Genomic DNA, 20,016 nt, shown 5'->3' with positions numbered 1-20,016 from the left:
CCAGCAGCTAAAGCATCGCTGAGACTCTCCTTAAGACATTTTCCCCTCCTTGGAATTATTTTGTAGTTCATTCAATAAAGCAAAATAATTTCCTGACAAACTAGGAAATGACTGTTGGACTGAATTCAAGAACTTCAGAAAATACTAGAAACAGAGATTTAACAGAAAGTGCTTGGATCCCACTGACCTTACAGACAAGTCAGACTGTCATTTCCTCAGCCATCAAACCCAACCTGCTCAAAGGCTGGTGGGAGGGAAATAGTCCTCACTGTGAGTCACGTTCCACTGCCTTCCACCTCAGACACACTTCCCAATGCAAGCCTGAAGGAGTCTCACACACAAAAACCTCATCCACTAAGACCCTGCCATAAGAAATTTGCTGCAAAAACGATGCCATCGGTCCAAAGTATATTTGCAAGTCTGAGCTGTGCAGGGAAGTCTCCACGGAGTAGGTGGGCAGGGGAATCACACCACCAAGTTCAACCTGCAGTGGCAGACAAGTTCCTTCAAGCCCGTGCCTCCACTCTCCCTGCTGGGAGCAGGAACAGCAGCTCACCCACACACACTGCAGGCTCCCCAGGGAGAAGCTGCCCTGGCTCCAGCAGCAAAGCAAGCACAGCTGCAGACAAAGCTGCACCTCCCTGCCCCAGTCCGACACCCTCTGCTTCCCCAAACACACCGTACCACCCGTGGGCAGTGCAAGGCCCTCCACAAACAGCTCAAAACCAACGCTGGGCAAGTTCCTCAATTATTAATGGTCCCTACTGCTTATCCAGGACGCACACCACTGATACCAAGAGAAAATCCCAACAAAATGAAATAAAACCCCCAAGAACCTAAGCAGCCAAAGCTTTATCTGCTGCAAACTAAAAACAAGTGCTCCTACTTATTTCAGCTCTAGCAGCGCACTCTCCATCTACTTTTGACTTAGAGCAGTGCCCAGACAAAGCTGCATACCAGTGCTGCTCTGAGTTGAAGATTGCCTGATGATTATCAATTATTATAACTGATTATAATCAATTATTACCATAACTGATTGAGGATATTGTTTTGCTCCTATGTGGCTGTCAGACACGTCCATCTCTACAGTTACCGCATGTAGGCCTCAAACCATAGAACCCGAAAAAAGCTGGAGTTCATTGGGGTTCACTGCTCTGGGACTGGGTCTGCTGCTGGAGAACACACAACCTCACTGTGCCTCCTGCCAACAAACTGCACCACTTCTTAAAGTCTTCATTCCACCCTGAAAAGGCCCAAGAGTGCTTTGAGCAGTGGCCAGCAGAAAGGCCCCCCTCTGCTCCAAGGAGTGGGTGAAGCTCGCTGAAGGGAATGAAAAGACTATACAGGCTCATTTATAATATTGCAGTATGGTTGATTCCTCTTTAGAGAATAACAATGTATGGCAAATTGAGTTTTTGGGGTTTTTTGGTTTTTTTTTTAAGAAGGCAAACCACATTCCAAGCTGTCACTTCCTGAAGGCTGCACTATGGACTGTGCAGGAGGATGGGAAAACTCCTGACTCAGCCCAGATGAGAGATGGGATCTGGTACAACACACACCAGGGAGAACAGGCAGCTGGGCTACCCTGTCACAGGGACACTGTGGTGGCCCATTCAAACACTGGCTAAAGCAAATTCTTGTCTTCTTGTCTCACTAGCAAGGTTTATGTCAGCAGCAGTGAAATGGGAGACATTTCAACAACTTACCAGGACATCTAGGAATTGCACCAAGGTCTTGTAAATAAGAAACTAACTAAAAGCACTGCTGTACAGATTTCTTGCAGATTTTAGTGGGTTTTGGCTAGCAAAATGTTAGTAGAATTTAAATTAAAAAATGAGTGCAGCATTAGCCTTGATCTAGCAGACAGCCACAGCATGTTTCCAAGTATTTCCCCCAACCTCCCGTGGGACTTCCCATTTCCTTAACTGTAAACATGTGAGAAGTCTCTGCACAACTGAACTAAAAGTAGTACATCTGCTTTTTCAACAGTTACACTTGCCTATTAAAATTTAAACTCAGTTCCCAAGTACATGAACATTTGTGTGCCCAGTCAGGAGCATCAGATTCTCCTGCAAGACCTTCTTTCTGGTTAGATGCTCCAAGAGGAACAAATGTAGCTGCTGGAAACTGCTCAGCAAATTATTTTTTCCAGAAATACACACCAACCATTTCCATCCAGAGATTCAATGCTTCCTTTAAAGAGGAAATAATTCAAGTTTTGGCTTTTTTTTTTTCCAGAAGTAAAAATCAATAGTTTCAATATTTAAATTCTCAAGCTGGTGTTTAGTCCCACCATTTGGGGGGTGGGACACATTTGAATTAAGTGAACCAACTCACTGAGCTGCTGCTACCTGGAAACTCATCTCTGGGACAGGTATTGAAGGAAACATACCAATAAATCATTTAATCTCTGCCCTTCCTTCCCTTAGTTTACAACCAAAGCAGTTTAAATGCAATGCATGTATCAAACAAGTGTAGCTCTACCAACTAGGTGACCACAGTCAAGCAGGAGCCTCCAGGATTTAAAGGGTGTCATTTCCAAGGTGAGGCTTCCTGACTTTAGGAAAAATGCACATTAGAATCCCAGCACTAACATGAAGAGGACACTGTATTAACATTCAGGGTTCTGAAATCTCAGAAGCTCTGCTGAAGCTGAAATCTCAGCTGAGATCTCACCCACACCAGCCAGCAAGCCCACCTCAGCAGCGCAGTGACCACCCAGTGACAAAAAGGAGATAATTTAAAACACCAGTTTTGTAGGAAGATGGTCATTACTGACTCTCACAGCTAGGGAGACAAAGAGAATAATTTGAGCCAAATACATCCTTAATTTTTCCCCCACTGAGATAAGATTACAATAGGCTTCCAATCTTTAGCTGCTCTCTTTTGTGAGTTGCACATATGTGCTTTTTATTAGCTTTGGGCTTTGCAATTAGATGGATTTTCAGTTACTTCCAGAAATGCTGCAGCATGACTGAGCTGCAGCTAATCTTTGCATCTCACTAAATGGGAATATGAAAAATGCAGCAGGGCTGCCCAGCACTACAGCCAATGCATCTTAATTCTGCACTTCCACATTGACAAACAGCAATGCTGTATTTCACAGCTGAACTCTTACACAGGCACCAAAAAGGCAACCACAGCGCAAGGAGAAAACTAGTTATAATCATTGATTTGTAGGGAGGAGAAGGAAAAATAACACAGACATTGCCTGCCAGGAGATGACCAATTTTCCAATAGTTCTGCCACACAGAAACTCTGTAGGTTTTTTTTTTTTTTTTTTTTTTTTTTTTTTTTTTTTTTTTACTTAAAACCATTACAGCAAAACAGAAGATTACAGCTGCAACAAGCTATCCCTTAACTCTAATTAGAAAGTATTTGTTGTCTGGATTTAAAACTTCCCAACGTGGTGTTAATGAACTGTAACACTGTAGCAAAAGGTATTAATAAACATGCCAGACTGTGGGTTAGATAACAGATCTCTGCTCCCAGTTCAGAGGATGCTGGTGGGGGAATTTTCTCTGCTGCTTCTTCAAACCAGAAACTGTAAAACAGGGAATTCAAGCATTTAAAGTGGAAGACTGAGGGAAGCTATTTACCTTGCAAAATTACATTTAAACATCTCCATATTCTGTTTTGAGAGAAGTTTCTTCTAATCTACAAACGAACACAAATTACGTTTTGGGATTTTTTCCTCCTGGAAAGAAAACAAGCAATAGAGCAATTGACAGGAAAGAGAACACAAAACAGTTTTTAAATTGTTTGGGGTTTTTTTTTTTGTTGTTGCTTGTGTGTGGTTGGGCTTGTTTGCTTGTGTTTGAAAGGGGGGTTGATTATTTTTCTTGTGGAGTTGATTTTTTAGTGTGACTTTTATCTCCTTTCAAGATTCCAGAGAGAAGCAAACAAAAAGTGACTTTGAAAGTCACAGAGGCTGAGGGGCAGCAGCAGTAGAGGATGCACAGAGGGAAAGGAAGGGGCTCTTTCCACCCACCAGTAAATACACTTTCCATCCTCCAGCAGATCTCCCTATGGTTTTCTAAGGAATTCCTCTATTTATCTTCCATCAGGGCCTTTCACTCATCTCAAAAGCTTTCATTCCTGCCCGTGGCTGTGATCAAACCCTGGCATTACACGACATGGTCTGCTTAATACGCTGTGTGCATGCTGATGGCAGCCGTGCCAGCCCGGCTCTCTGCACCTCTGCTGCACCACTGCAGCAGCTCCTGCTGCCTCTGCCAAAGCTCTCCTGGCCAGGTCACTGCACTGGCCCAGTCTGGCTGTCCCTGGCAAGTTTTCTCTTGCACTGCTCTGAAATACAAGCAGCACTCTCTGTGCCAGGAGCAGCACACTCAGAGCCTGGCCAATGTGCAACAGCCACTGAGCTGCTGGGGATTATTTCACCAGCCCAGCATCTTCCTCTCAGGGCACCCAGGGCCACAGAAGTCCTCCAAACATCTTTGCAAAAGGAAGAGAAGGGGGAAAAAAAACAGGAGAGAGAAAAAGGAAAACCATTTACTGGTCAGTGAATCCGAGCTGTAACCTGACCCTGGCTGCATCTTGCCACCAACAGCATTAACTACAAGCAGCTTCCATTCAGCAGCTCCTGCCAAAAATAAACAGTGCTGGCTTTCCTGGCTGCTTGCTTGGGTTTGCTCTCAATGTTTTTCTTCTTGCTTCTTCTGGCTAATTGGGATACGCTACGTTTCCTCCAAGTAGTTTCTTAGTTTCTACCCACTACATTACTAAAATTGGAGCAGTTTCTCACAGTACAGAATGAAAATAAAAGCTGTTTGATCAAAGATGGCCACAGCAGGCAGCCTGGCATTTTAGAGGAGAGATGGGAAGAGGGATAGGAGGGGTTAGAACAGGTACACAGCAACTGCTGAAGGTGGTGAGGATGCTCTAAAGGTGTCTCACCAATACATTAACCTTCTGGAAAAAACTCCATCAACCAACGGCACACACACTGGACCTGGTCTGAGTAGCAGCAGGCAAAAGGATTTAATAACCACCATGGCAAAGTAAGAATTAAGAAATACATGACCAGTGCTAAAGAGTATTTAGGAAACACCAAGAATAAACCCAACTGATTTAAGCTTTTGGACAAGCTTGCTTATACAAAACCTCCTTTCTTGCTTCCCCTAGACCCAGCAATGCAAGCAAACAAAAGAGGAAAGAGCAGTTTTGTCAGGCTAAACAGCATGTTTCTGACCCAGCCACTGAAAAATAAGTTCAAAGGCCCTTTAAAACTCCTATTTTAATATGCTGTAAGTAGCACTCTCTGCCTTCTAATTTGTTCAGCTCTTTGAAACACCTAATTTCCTCTGCACTGTCACTGCACAGCACTCTGAAGCCTCATGGAGCCCTGCCACTTGATTCAACACCAACAGTCACGTTTCAATAGGCAATTCCACTTGAAAGGTTATAAACGAAGAGAAAAAAGACGTCTTCAAACCGGAGAATGCAAACCAACACCATTTATTTATATCCAATCCTCCTTTCTGTTGCTGGCTACTGTAGGCAGACACAAGAGAAGGGGTGCTTTAAAGCTCAATAATTAATTCTAAGTGGTTTTTAAATGGCTAGAGATTTAAGGTAGACAAGATGCAACACTGGAATTCGAGTCAAGCTCCTGTGCTCTTTGCTCTGCTCTGGAATGCACTGTTTACTCTGGCACCACACAAAATACATAATTGATTTCTCAAGGAAAAGAAATGAGAAAAAACAGCCCCATAAGCCTCATTATTCTATAAAACAAAAGTAAAAGGGCGTGTTCCAAGCCAAATCACAATTGAATTTCAGCAGGGTAGGAGAATTGGAACAGAATCATAATTTCATATTTATTAAAATTCATTTACTACAATTGCCATCAACAGGACCCCCAGGCTGCTAACAAGAACCTCCCTAGAGTCAGAAGCATCAACTTCTACAAGCATATTCAGATTTAAAGAAAAATTAAATTAAAAATAAATTTAATAATATTACTTTGGAGAACATTTATCATTCCTGACTGTGGGGACTTCTGAGTTGTGGGGATTTTTTTTTCCTTTCCCAAACTTTCTTATTAAGATTTTGTGAAATTATAATGAAACTTGACAATAAACCACACGGTGCCTAAGTACACTCCCAAATTAGTCAGTTGGTAATTGCACCAGATACACAGCAACTATTTGTGTGTCCTCAGAGAGCAAGTGCTGCGCTTCTTCCCAAGGCCAAGCAGGATTCCAGGGGGTTTCAGAACATCCCTGAGACAGAACAAAACACCAGGGGCAAGAAATGCACCATGCTGCTCATAGCGGGACAAAAAGAGCACTCTGGGGACTCACAAAACTATCAAACTTGTTGGGCTCCTCCAGACCCAGCAGAGGAAGGGCAGCTCATGAGGAAGATGAGGGACCCACCTGCGCTGCACCCCACAAACTGGCCCAATTTTGCACACACAAAACAAGAAAAATCAGTGTTTGTAGGTCAGCTGAGCCTCAGCACTACAAAGTGCGCCGAGGCCTTCAAACATTCAAATAAGAAAAGAAAGATCTGTGAAAATGCAGCCAAAAAACACCACCGAAAACCCTACGACAGCAAATTAAAAACCAAACAAAACCCACAAATAAATGCAATTAAAGCAGAGAGCAACTACAATGCTAGCAAAGGGAAGGGGTCATAAGGAGAGCGACTTGTCACAGTCTTCATCTTTTTCATGTGTTCAGGAATAATAATTAAAGGCAGAACACAATGAGATCCAATTTGTCACACAACACCTGCAATCAGCTGAGCAAAAAAAGCTACATAAATAAAACTCCAGTCCAAAAAACACACTATTTTACTCATACATTGAAAAGTATACTTCATGATTGTTTAATTAAAGTCATTTTTAGCTTTGCATGGCTGCAATCACCAAACATTGTCTCCCTGTCAGCATTTGAGGGGCTAACATACTGTTGCCAACAATTAGCACAAATCTGGCTGACATTGTTTTCTCTAAAAATAAACCATGCATGTTAAGTAGCTTGAGAACAAACATGAAAACAAGATTTTAGGATAACATTTTTCTTCTCAGTGGAAGCACAGTAGTGCAGGAAGCCCAAGTAATCACTCCAGGATCTAGTCAAGCCACCACCACACCTTTGCTGCCAGTGAAGCACCACCAGGATATTTGTTGGGGGTTCTCAACACCTATGATTAACAAACCTCTCTACAGAGAGTGAGAAGATTAGGACCAGTGTCTTGGCCAAAATCCCAATTTCCTTTCTTTACCAGCAATGATCTGAGCATGGGCATCATGGCAACAGAAGAGCATGCAAGAACACAGCCTTTAAAGTTCTTTTCTTTTGGAAAACTGACTTGTCTCTTTACTGGAGCCATCAAGAAGAACAACACAACACCACAAGCATGCAAGTCACTGGGCTGGGGAAGGCAGCAGTCATCTGAATTAGGAGCAGCTGAGAAGCAAGCATGCAAACACTTCCAAGGGCAGCTTTGTTCACTGCCCATCTTCAATTTCGGGACCCAGCAGCTCACCCACGGCACACTCCACCCCAGATGTGGTTGCCCAACAAAGAGGGTTAAACGTGACTCAGAGAGCAGAGATGACTCTAATTTCTCCTCAAGAAATCCTGTACTTAAATACAGACTGAAACTGCCCAAAAGGGAAGAAAACAGTTTCTTATTGTTGTTTACAGCAAGGACTGTTTTAACTCCTGCATTGACACCAGAAATCACGAACCTATTGCAAGGACTGGAAGCAGATACATATTCCAGTTTTGAAGCCAGCACATCTCCTTTCCCGTGCTTTCACGACACATGGATTAGAAGTAAAGGTGGCTTTGGGTGGCAGAGCAATAGGCAGGGGTCTCAAACACACTCTGACTATTCCCTCTCACACTAAATTACACTATGCCATTACAAAACTAATGCTGGAAACCCTTAACCAGACTGAAGAAGTTAACATATTCTCCTCAGTGGATAGCAAGTCTATGACTACTTATTTTATACCCTGTTCTCATCTCTGAAGGCTTTTATTCTCCAGAGCAAATTAATCAGGCAGCTTGCATTATATGTTCTTTCTCCAGGCCTGGCTCCTCTAGGCATCTCTATTGATCTTCACTCAGCAAGCCATTAGCAGGAGGTTTTGAAAATTTGCTGGTTTTACAGTTCCCAGAGAAAGCCAAGTCCAATTTAGGGGGATTGCCAGGTTCAGATCTGAGAGCTCAGTCCTTCAGGGGAAAGATCACCATTTCTCAAAACAACACTCAAATCCTGTTCTGCTGTTCACTCTCATGTGCCTGTGCTTCTGCTGCTCAGTGCTGCTGTCTGCTAAAGGAAGGCTTTTTCAGATGCCCAAGGAGAAGAGAATTCAGAGAGAAAAGACAAGTACCACATACCCAGAGTCAGTAAACAAGCCAGGGGAAAAACAGTCTATGAGATTGATGCAGAAAAAACAACAGGAGAAAAATATGGAGAGAGGGGTAGGAAGGTGACAACTTTTAATACCTAACTGTAAGCTTTTGGACAAATTATTTTTCCCTTTGACTCCAAAAGGTCATCTCTTCAATATACCTCTCCTGGGTTCCCATTTCCTCTCTAGTCCAATAAAGTCATAATGGCAAAGAAAATTTGTGCAACTGCAAAGTATTTTTGCCACATTTTTCATCGTGTGTGTGAGATGACCTTTGGTCCTTCTTTTGTAAGTTGTTTTCCCTAGACATGCAAGAAAGCAACCCAAACTAAACCTGACCACCCATCCTTCCTATTAAGTATCATAGGAGACCCTGCATAAGTGCTGAGCACACCAGAAGCCAGGCAGGCAGAGGGAAGTGCTGGCTGTCCCGCGGGCTCCCTGCACCACGTGCGTGTGCACACTGCAATTCTGTTGTGCCAAGTCTCCAGCTGACTTTCACACTGTGCAGACATTATCCCCTGGCAAACAATGGGGCTCATTCTCCCACCCCTTCCTGCTGTACACCGTGTGTCCCCATGAATCCAGAGAGCACAAATGCCAGCCTGGGATAACGTTCCCTGCTCACAGCCTTCGCCCAAAGCCAGGCTCGCTGCTCAACCCATGTTACACCAGCTGAGCCTGGCTGGGCATCCCCACACTCCTAGAGGGAACAAAGTGGTGGAATGAGAAAAAAGAAGTTTCTGCAACAACAAAACCCCTCTGTTTTAGACCTGAACCGGCCCAAAGTCCAGAGATGTAGAGATTTAAATCAACAAGTATTCTAAATTACTTGCACTTAGTGGCATCTAGAATATCGGCCTAAAAACAACCTGGGTGTGTAATACCAGTGCCACAGCTCCTCTCTCTCCCCCATACAGCACTGTATTGTATCCCAGCCCTGACTGCTGTTCTGAAGAGTGCATGATTTTAAAACACCAACTCAAATTTGAGGTTTGATTCCCTTACAGCTGCTGCAAGAGCACCAAGAGGGGCAGAGCTGTGTAACCAAGCTGGCCAAGCCCAGCAGCCCAGCCGTGCCCCCAGCTCACCTGACTTCTCACAGCAAAACTTCTTTGTGGCCACAGGAAACCAGGACACAGAGCCTGACTTGCTATCAGCACTAAGCAACATTGAGGACAGATCTGCTCATCTACAGCCCAGCCTGAGGGACAGCAGCCACAAGGCCACCAGGGGACCACTCCTCAATGCTTGGCTTGCTGCACCTCGCAGAGCTGCACATGAACACTGTGCTGCTGCTGGCAAGGCTGGCCAGGAGCTTCCCTGGAGCTCCAGCAGTCCAGGACCACCTCCATTTCCACTTTGAGACTGCACTCAGAATGTTTTATTCAGTGGGAACAAGGGGTGAGTCAGTCCTCCTGACCTCAGGGAGAAGGAGGCGATGGGTGTGGGGCTCGAGCATGGCTAGCTCTCCACCATCTCAGCATTTACTCCAACTGGACTCCCCGCCCTTGTTTTCAGTCACAGTGGGCCCACGGGTGCCCCAGCACACCCAGGTGTCTCTGAAGCCTCACCAAGCCCATCCCTGGGGAAGGGGGCCCTGGGGAGACAGCAGCAGATGGAGGAAGCACAGCCCTGCCATTTCCTGCAGTTTGCTGGGACACAGTTACCAACCCACCAGCTCCAGTCTGGGGAGACAGCGCTGCAGCTCCTGCATCCGAGCCAGGAAATCCCAGCCACAGCTAAATTGTGTTTTTTCCAGCCCTCCTGAGGGTGAAGGGCTCGGGCTGTGATGCAAGCCCAGATTGGTCTGGCCATGCCACAGGGGTGATGACCGGCCCTGGCTGGTCAGCTCTGGCCAGAGGCCGAGTGGTGTCACAACCAATTAATGTGGTTTAGAAACATCTCCACCCTGCACCTAATCTCCACTGAAAGGAGGAGAAAAGAGATAAATAAAAAAGGAAGAAAGAAATAAAAAGGCAAAGTGGGCCCTGTGCTCCCACTGCATGCATTTCCCCCAGCAGTCCCCAGTTGGGAAGGAAAGGCAGAATAAATCCCCTCCAAAGGGGTACCCAAACTCAATTGACAGGGGAGATAAATCTGTACCCAGGAGGAAATCAAGCTCTATCCACTACAGACCCAATATAGATTGTGTAATGAGGTGCTTCCTTGCCCACACCACCACAAACACAAGCTGCCTGCATGCAGAAAAATAAGTATATATAGTTTTCTTTAGAAATCCACCACCCATTTCACCTCCCCCTCACTTCAAGCAGTGAAAACAGCTTCTGTCCAACTGTCACGTGAGATTTAAGCAGAAATGACAAGAAAGGCAGCTTTGTGCAACTCTCCCTGCAATTTTCCCATCTACGATGTACATAGAGAGATGGAGAATTCAACAAAATGCAGAGGAAAAAACAAAATGACCAGGTAACAATAATAAGTGAACATAATACAACCCTGCCACTGACCAACAGACCAGCCGCCTGCTTCTCCATATCTGGGTATTCTGCTACTTTTCCCTGCAATTTATTGAAAAAAAAATCAACAAAATAACAGGAATACAGTCCCAAAGGAAAGTTTTCCCCCTGATGGTCTTCTGCCACTGCAAAATCCCCTCTTTAGGCAATGATCTAGAGCTCTGGCAGGTCTAGAGGCAGTGCCCTAGCCCAGACTCACCCTGACTTCATGTAAACACATTAATACCAGGCTATGGATGTAATTCTCTTGTAAAAGGATGCAGACCAGCCCTGGTAGCAATCATTACAGCAGCTCCACACATAACTCTCCTGATTATCCCAGCTACAACCCTGTTAATGTGGCCCTCTGCTCTTTTTAAAGTAGCCTTTCACACACCTGCCTAAACCATGATTTGCTCATTTTGCAAGATCTAAAGCTTGCACTAGACAACCTCTCTTAGGGGTATTTAACCCACATTATGGGTTAAGCAGTGCACCAGTGTGAATTCTGGGGAAGCAAATGGCTCACAGCCCTCATTATATGTATTACATAATTAGGGTGGGTTTGGTGTTATCGAGGTTTTTTTTTGTAATTTTAGTTAAGATTTTGATCCACCATTGAAAAGCTTTCCAGGACACCTGCCCCAGTGGCCCATTATTATTAAGAAGTCCCCTAAGCAGGTATGAAAACCCTTTGAGATTTTCTGGCTCAACACCACAAGGGAATGATCAATGGCACACGATGATGAGCTGTGCTTGTGGAAGGGGCTGGGAATGAAGAACAACCCACAGACACACATCCAGAAATATCTAAATGCACAATCTTGAGGAGAAATGATCTTTCAGTTTTTCATCTTTCCCCTTGTCGAGGATCAAATATCAGTTTTGAATCTTGTCACCAAAAAGCTTTAAGACAGTGGATCCATCAGAGAAAAGCAAAGAGACATCTCCAGTTATTAGTTACAAAATCATATCCCAAGGCCACCAAGCCAATTTCCCTCTCCAAAAATTCTTCATCATCCACACAAACCTCATCCCCCTCCCCAGTATAGACACAACATTCAGGAGAGCTGGGAGTGGGGGAAAAACAAAGCAGGGCTGCTGTTGGACTTGGCAGAGCTCTGGAAGAGGAGTCAGAAAGAAATGCCAAGGGCGCAGGGGAAGGGCTCTGCTCTGCAGGGCACTCTGATGTGCCACAGCAATCCCAGAGTGATTCCAGAGCCATCAATCCGTGAGCCTTCTGCAGAGCCAAGCAGGGCACAGAACAGGGGCTGGGAGAAGGATGATCATCCAGAGCAACCTGCTGCCCTGCCAGGCTGCTGTCTGCACTTTCCAGCTGATTAAGCCCAAGGATTGGGGGGAATTTCACAAACTAAATCCTTAGAATATAGAAAAGGGAGGGGGAGGAGAGGACAGCAATGGCTGGAGGACGTTCAGCAGAGAAAGATGCTTTTTCCTGTTAGAGCAACAAAAATTCCCAGTCACTAAACAAGTGGAGAGAGGACCTTTTAGCAGGAACAGCAGAGAGACTGATTTGAGAATGAGAAAAAGACCATTTTTACAGAGTGAAAAGCTCTACCCCATGCAGCTATTTGTAGCTGGTAGAACACACTGGATTTCTTGCCTTTATCACCACAAACAAGAGGCTGTTTGTACTGCAAAGCTGCAAGTTACACGGCCAGTACCAATGTCTGTTCCTTTATACTTCATCCCCCAATTTTATCATAAGCAAACATGCAGCTTACAGTTGCCTATAAATTTCATCCTCAAACTCTTCAGAACAAAACACCGTGTACTTTAATCTTAATGTACTCTCTATCAAAAAGATCCTGCTTGCAGGGTTTACAACTACTAAGCAGTAAAGTACCAGGAGATAAGTTATCCTTGTTTTACAGAAGAAACAGAGGGACAGAGATTAAATAACTTATCTAGAGAGGGGGGGAAAGTGACATGCCCCAATTTTCAACTCTGATTTTCCCAGCTTTGCCCCAAGCTGTGCTGAAAGTGCTTTGGAAGGGCTCTTGAGAAGCTACTGCAGAGAAAATTATTTGCAAAAATTAAATTTCACACCCAGTTTTAATAAAACTTACACCCTGATAATTCAACAAGCAGGATGCAAAAAACCTCACAAGTTTAAACAGCTCAGAGAATTTAAAGCTAGATGTTTGTCCACCTGCAATTATTTTAATGGAAGGCTTTATGCAAGACCAGGACACTTCACAGGTGCTGCTCCACTCAAAAAAAAAAAAAAAAATACACAGTACCATGAGTGCTCAATCCAAAAGAACAGGAGGAACAAGAAGGAGTTTACAAGCAATCTAAGACAGGTCCAACTATTTTAAGCACATAGAGGAGAGAAAGCACATTTGCTCACACATGATGTGCACCCACAGACACTTTACACTGATCATATACTAGCTGGGACATGATGGAAACCAGGGAACTCCTTCAGCTCCCAATGGAATTGTGTAACACCAGGCAGGTGGATACAGCTGCCTCCCTGGAACCTGCCTTCAGTTTAACACCAAGCTGTCACAAGAAAATAAACATATAATTTCCTCAAAATACTTCTTCACACGCAATCTTCAATCCCTAAATCCCAAATGATTGACAAGGCATTGTTCCACAGACCCTTGAAAAGGTTATGTTTATAAAAACCTCTCACCAAAAGAGGAAATGCTCAAGCAGTGTAAATTTGGTGTAGCAAGAAACTTGCATACAGATTAGCCCATTTATTTGTTATGATGTTGCAAGATACTGTTTTATTAGCTTAATTTGTCTTTAGCAGCACTGGAGACCAAGGTAACTACAGCTGCATTGCTGGAGCCTATATTAAAAACCCCAGCTTTTGATACTTATTCTTGTACTTGCAACTCACTTTTATTTGTTTTTTAAAAAGGCTGACTTATTTGAAGGAAATGAAGCTTTAAAAAGCCGGGTGGCTGTTGGCAAATATTTTATAAAATTTCTCCACTTCAAAGACTGTTCATATCAGAGATTCTACAAAGTCCACAGCACGCTAAATTGACACAAATCCCTGACAGAAACAGAGCTTATGTGTAACCTACTACTAAAATTCAGCTACCTGAATAATTAATATTCTTCAAATTAAGACTTCACTTAGCTCTCTACGTGTACAATATTAAATATATTACCATTTGTTAATTTTCAGCTTCAGATATCAAAATCAGAGAGCAGCCATGGCAATTTGGACCAGAGAGGTCAGAGTTTTGACACTTGCTCCAGCAAGGCACCATTTCAACCCTGGTCATTCCAAACTGCTTCAGTTCATTTTTCCTTCTTTCTTTCAGTTTTTAAAAAATTTTTCTCCTTTCACATCTCTTCTGAAATGCACTCCAGTGAGTTCCCAGCCCTCAAACAATGTGTTCTCAAAAGGTGCAGCCAAGAATGCCAAGACAAATGAAATCTGTCCTGCAGCTTCTATGGAGCCGGGACCACTTTACATCGTCTTGTCTGATATCTAAAAAAAAACACAGACAAAAAACACCAACCTACAAGAGTGAGCCATCTTGTTTCTTTCAAGTCTGAAGAAGCTTTGAGAGTGCAAAAACAAAGCAGCTAACAGTAATGAGTTGCACAGACCCCCTCATCCATGTGTTTTGCTTCCAAGGGAGCAAGACGAAAACGCAACATCAGATCCACATGAAATTCTGCACCTAATCTGCAAACCAGTTACCATGACTGCACATGCAAATTGGTCAGATAAAAGCCAGTCAGAGGAATAATTGGCTATTTGGAGGTACAAAATGACTAATTTATCACAGCCACCACATAAGTGGGTTTTTTTTCCCTCTGCTTCATAATTGCTCCACTTAATTCTCCAAGTCCAACCTGGTATTTCAGATGCAATATGGTACAGTAAGTGCCAAAACAGATCCAGATCCATCCAGATCTCCACCACTACTGTGACACAGTTCCAGACTTCCTGCTGTGCCCCACAGTTCCTGGCAGGAAGTCAAGACACAATTCTAAAGGTGACTGGAAAAAAACACCCATGCCCAGCAGCCTTGAACACTTCTTAGCAGGAACTGTGTAACCTCTGAAGAAGTCTGAGAAGCCACCAGTGCTGAAAACCCCAGTGTGGGCTGCATCTCTGTGGTGTCACCAACACCACTTGTGAGCCAGAATCTCCTGAACAAAGAATCTCCAATGATCAGCCTTCAGCATCATTTTCCTGATGCTGTTCAGACTGTGCTTTCTATAACTCGTAAATTTGCACAACTCTTGTTTTCCTGCCTAAAAAAAATTCAGCACATATATCAAACCCCATCAGCACCCAGCCTTCTAGTAACTACAACCAACTACAGCTTTGTTCTAGATGCTCACAACTAAGGCAGCAGCAGAGCATTATCATTTCTCACCTCATCCAGGAGGTGACTGGGCATCAGTGACAAATTATGTCCTTTACTGGCAAACACAAAGACCAGAGAGCTTCAACTTTAATGCCTCTTCTGCTTACTAAGATACCAACTATTCCTGCTGGAAGTATTGGTAATTTTCCTTTAATACCTTCTTCCTGGGGTATGAAATTAATTCAACTAAGGCAGAATTGTAAAAGAATACAGGAGGCAAAGCAGAACAGATCTGTATAAAATCTGACACTGTAATGCTTAGACTTCAAGGATGCCATGGCATCAAGCTTTCTAATAAACACTTCATTTAAGCAGGAAAGCCAGCCTCAAATATTCTCTCCTTTAGGCACAGAGCAAATGGATCAGTTGCTAGTAATTATCTGTTTTCCCTGTACTTCAGACACTACCATCTGTGAATTGGGCCTCATATCTTCACACAGTAATTGTGAAGTCTTACATGGGAGCCGATACACTACTCATTCCTTCTGAGGTTTGTAACAAAACATCATCCTCTGCATATTTTCAGTCCAGCAAATAAGCACATCAGCCTCCTTCCTGCATAAAACTGTACCTCTCACACCAAACCAACAGCTGCAGGTAGGATGCAAAAGTACATTTGTACGTGCAAAACTGTAGGGGAAACCTGGGTAAAAAGACAGTTCTGTGCTCAAAACTATCTCATTATGAGATTACCAAGGCAAGTTTGCAGGTTTTTATGGTTAATTTTCAAGTCCACCTTCTCCTCATTGGAGCTGGGGTGAAGAAAGCCCCTGGCTCCAGACAGGTTTCTCCCTGCTCTTCTGGCAGGTGCCTCCCCATCCCCTCGCTCCTTGTGCTCTCTGATGACTCCATGTGTGCTGCTGGAGATGGGATTTGGCTGCTCAGGCTGAGAAGGAAAAACCCTCTGCCCAGATGTGCTAATCCCCTGTGGCAACCCACTTCACCACACATGACCTCCGATGGCAGGGCTTGACAAGGTCAGTGACTGCTGTGCCACAGAGGTTACTTTTGCTCACTGAAGTCTCCACTGAGGGCCCTCCCCCTCTTTTAGGGCAATTAAATGCTTTTTATTGAGAAATTTGCACAATTTACGTGCAATTTTCTCCCCTCACAACCAAGCTCCATTAAAGCCATTTTCACACAGCAGAGCCAGCATTTAACTGGGCTCAAACGCTGATCTTATCCTCCTGACACTTTCTTCAATCCCTCTGTGGGATTACAGCTGGGAAAATGACACTGATTAGAAGAGCTCCTTCTTCCACCACTCTTTGGATTTAATATCCAGGCTTCTCCTTAATACAACACATGCATGGGATACAGTATAGAAAGAAAGACAGGAGAAGAAAAAAATAACAGAAGGTTAAAAAGGAAGAATTACTGCGTGAACAGAGCTACAAATGCCATTTACAGACTGAACTGCTTTTAACTTTCTGCCATCCAAAGGGTTAGATACCTCATCCACTCCGAGCAACCAGCCAAGCACAAAAAAGCTTGTCTCCTCTTTCTCCCTGTCACATTGAAACTAATCACTGAAAACAAGGTAGAAACTGTGTTCTCACAGCAATTAACTTGCAAGTGAGGTTTTATCTTTCCCAGTAATCCCTCCTATCCTCGGACACTCCCCACTACCCCATATATGACCAACTTCAGAAGCTTAACCAAGACCAGAGTCACTCCAGCACAACATCATTTTACACTGCCCATTTCAGCGCACTTGGAAGATGACCTGAAACACAGGAAGAACACATAGCTGCAATCCTGCTCCAAAGGCTCTGGCCACATTTGCAGGGTTTCTTTAATCAATACACATCTGCTCTGCATGCCCTCCTCCCCTGCATCCTGCCAGCCCCGTGCCAGAAGGGCATTTGCGTGGCTGTGCAGCAAGCCAGATCAGGGAACCAGGGAATTAGTTTTCCTGGCAGCATAAATGCTAGTGCTGGCACAAGGGAGGTAATCAGGACAAGCAGCCAGGGCAGGAAAGGACCATCCCCTTCAGCAAAAACACATACTTATGTCAGATTAAAGTGGTCACAGCCCCAGCTCCCTGCTCACTCTCCCCCTGTTTCTGCAAGCGTGGGAATTACCCAGCAGCGTGGAGGATCAAGTTGTTTAGCTTTGCAAAAGGGTGTCCATCTAAACACAGAGCTATTTTCACAGCTTGTTTCTTCTCTCACCAGCTTCTCTCCCTCCCTTTAAAAGCAAAAAAACAATTGAATAAAGGGATTTGGATGCCATCAGTCACCATGTTCCTGTGCCCAGGGAGGGAGCAAAGGCCGCGGTGCTGGCCTGCACAGCAGCCCTGGGCTCCTAAATGGAAGGGTGCTAACATTTTCCTCTGGCAAGGTAAACAAACCCGGCAGTACAAAGATTGAATGACTCCATGGAACAAAAGGGAAAATAAGGTCAAACCAGGGGAAAAAAAAAAAAAAAAAAAAGGAACAAGAAGCAAGAGAGATGAGAGAGATATGACAGATACAAACACACAGAGCAAAACCCCCAAGAGGCTGCTCGTTAGCTCTGAAGCTGAGCACATGGAAAAAGAGAAGAATTTACTTCTTCCTCAACTGGAATGTTTGCATAATTGTCACTTTCAATTCTACATAATTCCCCTTTCTACACATTTGTTTCATGTCTAGGCCACCATGCATGAAATAAATCCCTGTCTCAGAGCACGGCCTGTCTGTGTGACTCAGGGTGCTAAGGAGATTGGGTTTCCCGTTTATTCCTGTATTACATTCCAAGAAGGTGTGAACAATGCTGCATCAGACTTAAAATATCAACCAAACAGATATCCACCTCGGCCAGGACCACTTTGCCTAGGCAAATTTTTCTAAAACCATAAAGCTAAGTGAGCATGGTATTAGTAAAGCATTAATTAAAAACCATTTTCCCCCCTCCCTCCCTGGGACACGCTCCAAGTGTGCCCAAACAAATAATTCAGTCTGAAGTTTAAGGGTTATTTCCTCCCCCATCCCCAATTGAAATTACATGCACTCACTTTTGGGATAGGTTCAATTTTCTTCATACTTAGTGCTGATACCCAGGTGCCCTATTAAAAAAGCTAAATTATAAGCTCAGATATTGAAATATCAACACTAATTAGGTCTTTTAGACACACATTTTTAGATGCTGTTTAGAAAATCTACATTAAAAAGAGCAGGGGCAAAGGATGAACTTTCAAAATTAAAAGGAGCAGCACTGGGTAATTAGGCACCCAGATTCTCATTCTTTTTTTAACAATGGAGACAAACACCATTTCAGTGGCCATAGTCTAAATAGGACACAATAATATTTCTTTTTTGAGGCTGAAGGAAGTAGAAAACAAAGTCCAACTGCTGCTAAACAGAGGTGATATTTAAAGTTCATTCAACTTTAAAGTGTGGCAATGTATCATTAGAAGAATGAGAAAGTCCAAAAACATTCTTGCACATCACAGCAAAGGTTTTACTGTGTAATTCAGCTGCAACCCAAATTCTGGCCTTCCTGAAAAGTACCTGCAAAAAGACATTCCAAAGTTTCTAGTTTGGCAGCTGCCTGGGAAGGCAGAGCCAACGGGATGCACCAGGTGGGAAAACCTCCACAGCCTATTTCTGTTCCTCTCAGCAGCATCAGGAATACATTGCAAGATACCAGAATTCACTCTTTTTGAAAAGGCTTGATCCCCATGAAGACACAAAGTCAGGTGATTTTTCCCCCAAGTTTTCTCACCTCCAGAAGCACACCAGTTAAGGTTTGCTGCTGGGAGCTGTCAGTGTCCCCAGAAAACACAGAATCCTATGGTGGGAAGGGACCCCCACACTCTCCCCACTTTCTGCTCCCTCTCATCAAAATACCAGGCTTACATCATGATTAACCTCCTCCTAACTCAAAAAAAGTACTGGAATGCTCCAGTAAAATGGGTAGAAGAAGCTACACTTTGCATTTCTCCCTCCCTATGTCTCTATTCCTATGGCATGCTTTATGCGTCTGGCTTTATGCTTTAGGCACAGACCCATTATTCCTACAGTATTCAGCAGAGCCTCAGTGAATAATCACATTCAGCTTATGTTCATAACACTGTAAAGGTAATACTGGGAAAAAAACACCAGTGACTTCATCTGCTAAACATTCATAAACAGGGAATGGGAATTTTAACACACATGAGCACAATAGGAGGAAGACATGAAAGAACAAGGAGAATTCATTTTTTGCTTGAGACAAAAATCTATTCCCCCTCTTCAGTAGCTGCTCCTTTTTGTCCGGGTAAGTGCACTGAACAGTGAAAATTCACCTGCAGGTAACTAGCAGAAAATCACAGAAATACACAGAAAAACACAGAAATACAAACTAAGGAGCAACCCAAGGGAAGACAAGCTTTATTTGCCTGCAGGAAACACCATAAGCTGCCCATTTACCAGCCCTGATGCTGACACATGCTGTGCATTACAGCATCCCACCACGCTGCCCAAGACCACCCCAGGTGCTGCCCCCATCCCACACCACAGGAGGACAGCAAACCAAATTAATTCAATTTTGGATGGCCAGCACATTGTACTTAAGACAGATAAACACTCACGGTTTATGCTCTGTCCTTTTTTAGGTCAAATTAATATCTTTGCATGTTGTATCAAGCTTAGAATTATCATCAAACATGGCCCTGTTTGGGCCACAGAGCTCCATGCCAAAACTCCACTGAAAACGTGCCACCAGGCGTGGTGCAGGATTGCAGACACCATATCAGCAAACAGCTATTTAGTAGCAGTCACAGTTAGCTGACCTTCAGGCAGAAACTCAGTAACCTGATGATGAT

The sequence above is a fragment of the Onychostruthus taczanowskii genome, unplaced genomic scaffold (assembly GCF_017590055.1).
Source record: "Onychostruthus taczanowskii isolate IOZ18803 unplaced genomic scaffold, ASM1759005v1 scaffold32, whole genome shotgun sequence".
Lineage (NCBI taxonomy): Eukaryota > Metazoa > Chordata > Aves > Passeriformes > Passeridae > Onychostruthus > Onychostruthus taczanowskii.
This window is presented reverse-complemented; position numbering follows the sequence as displayed.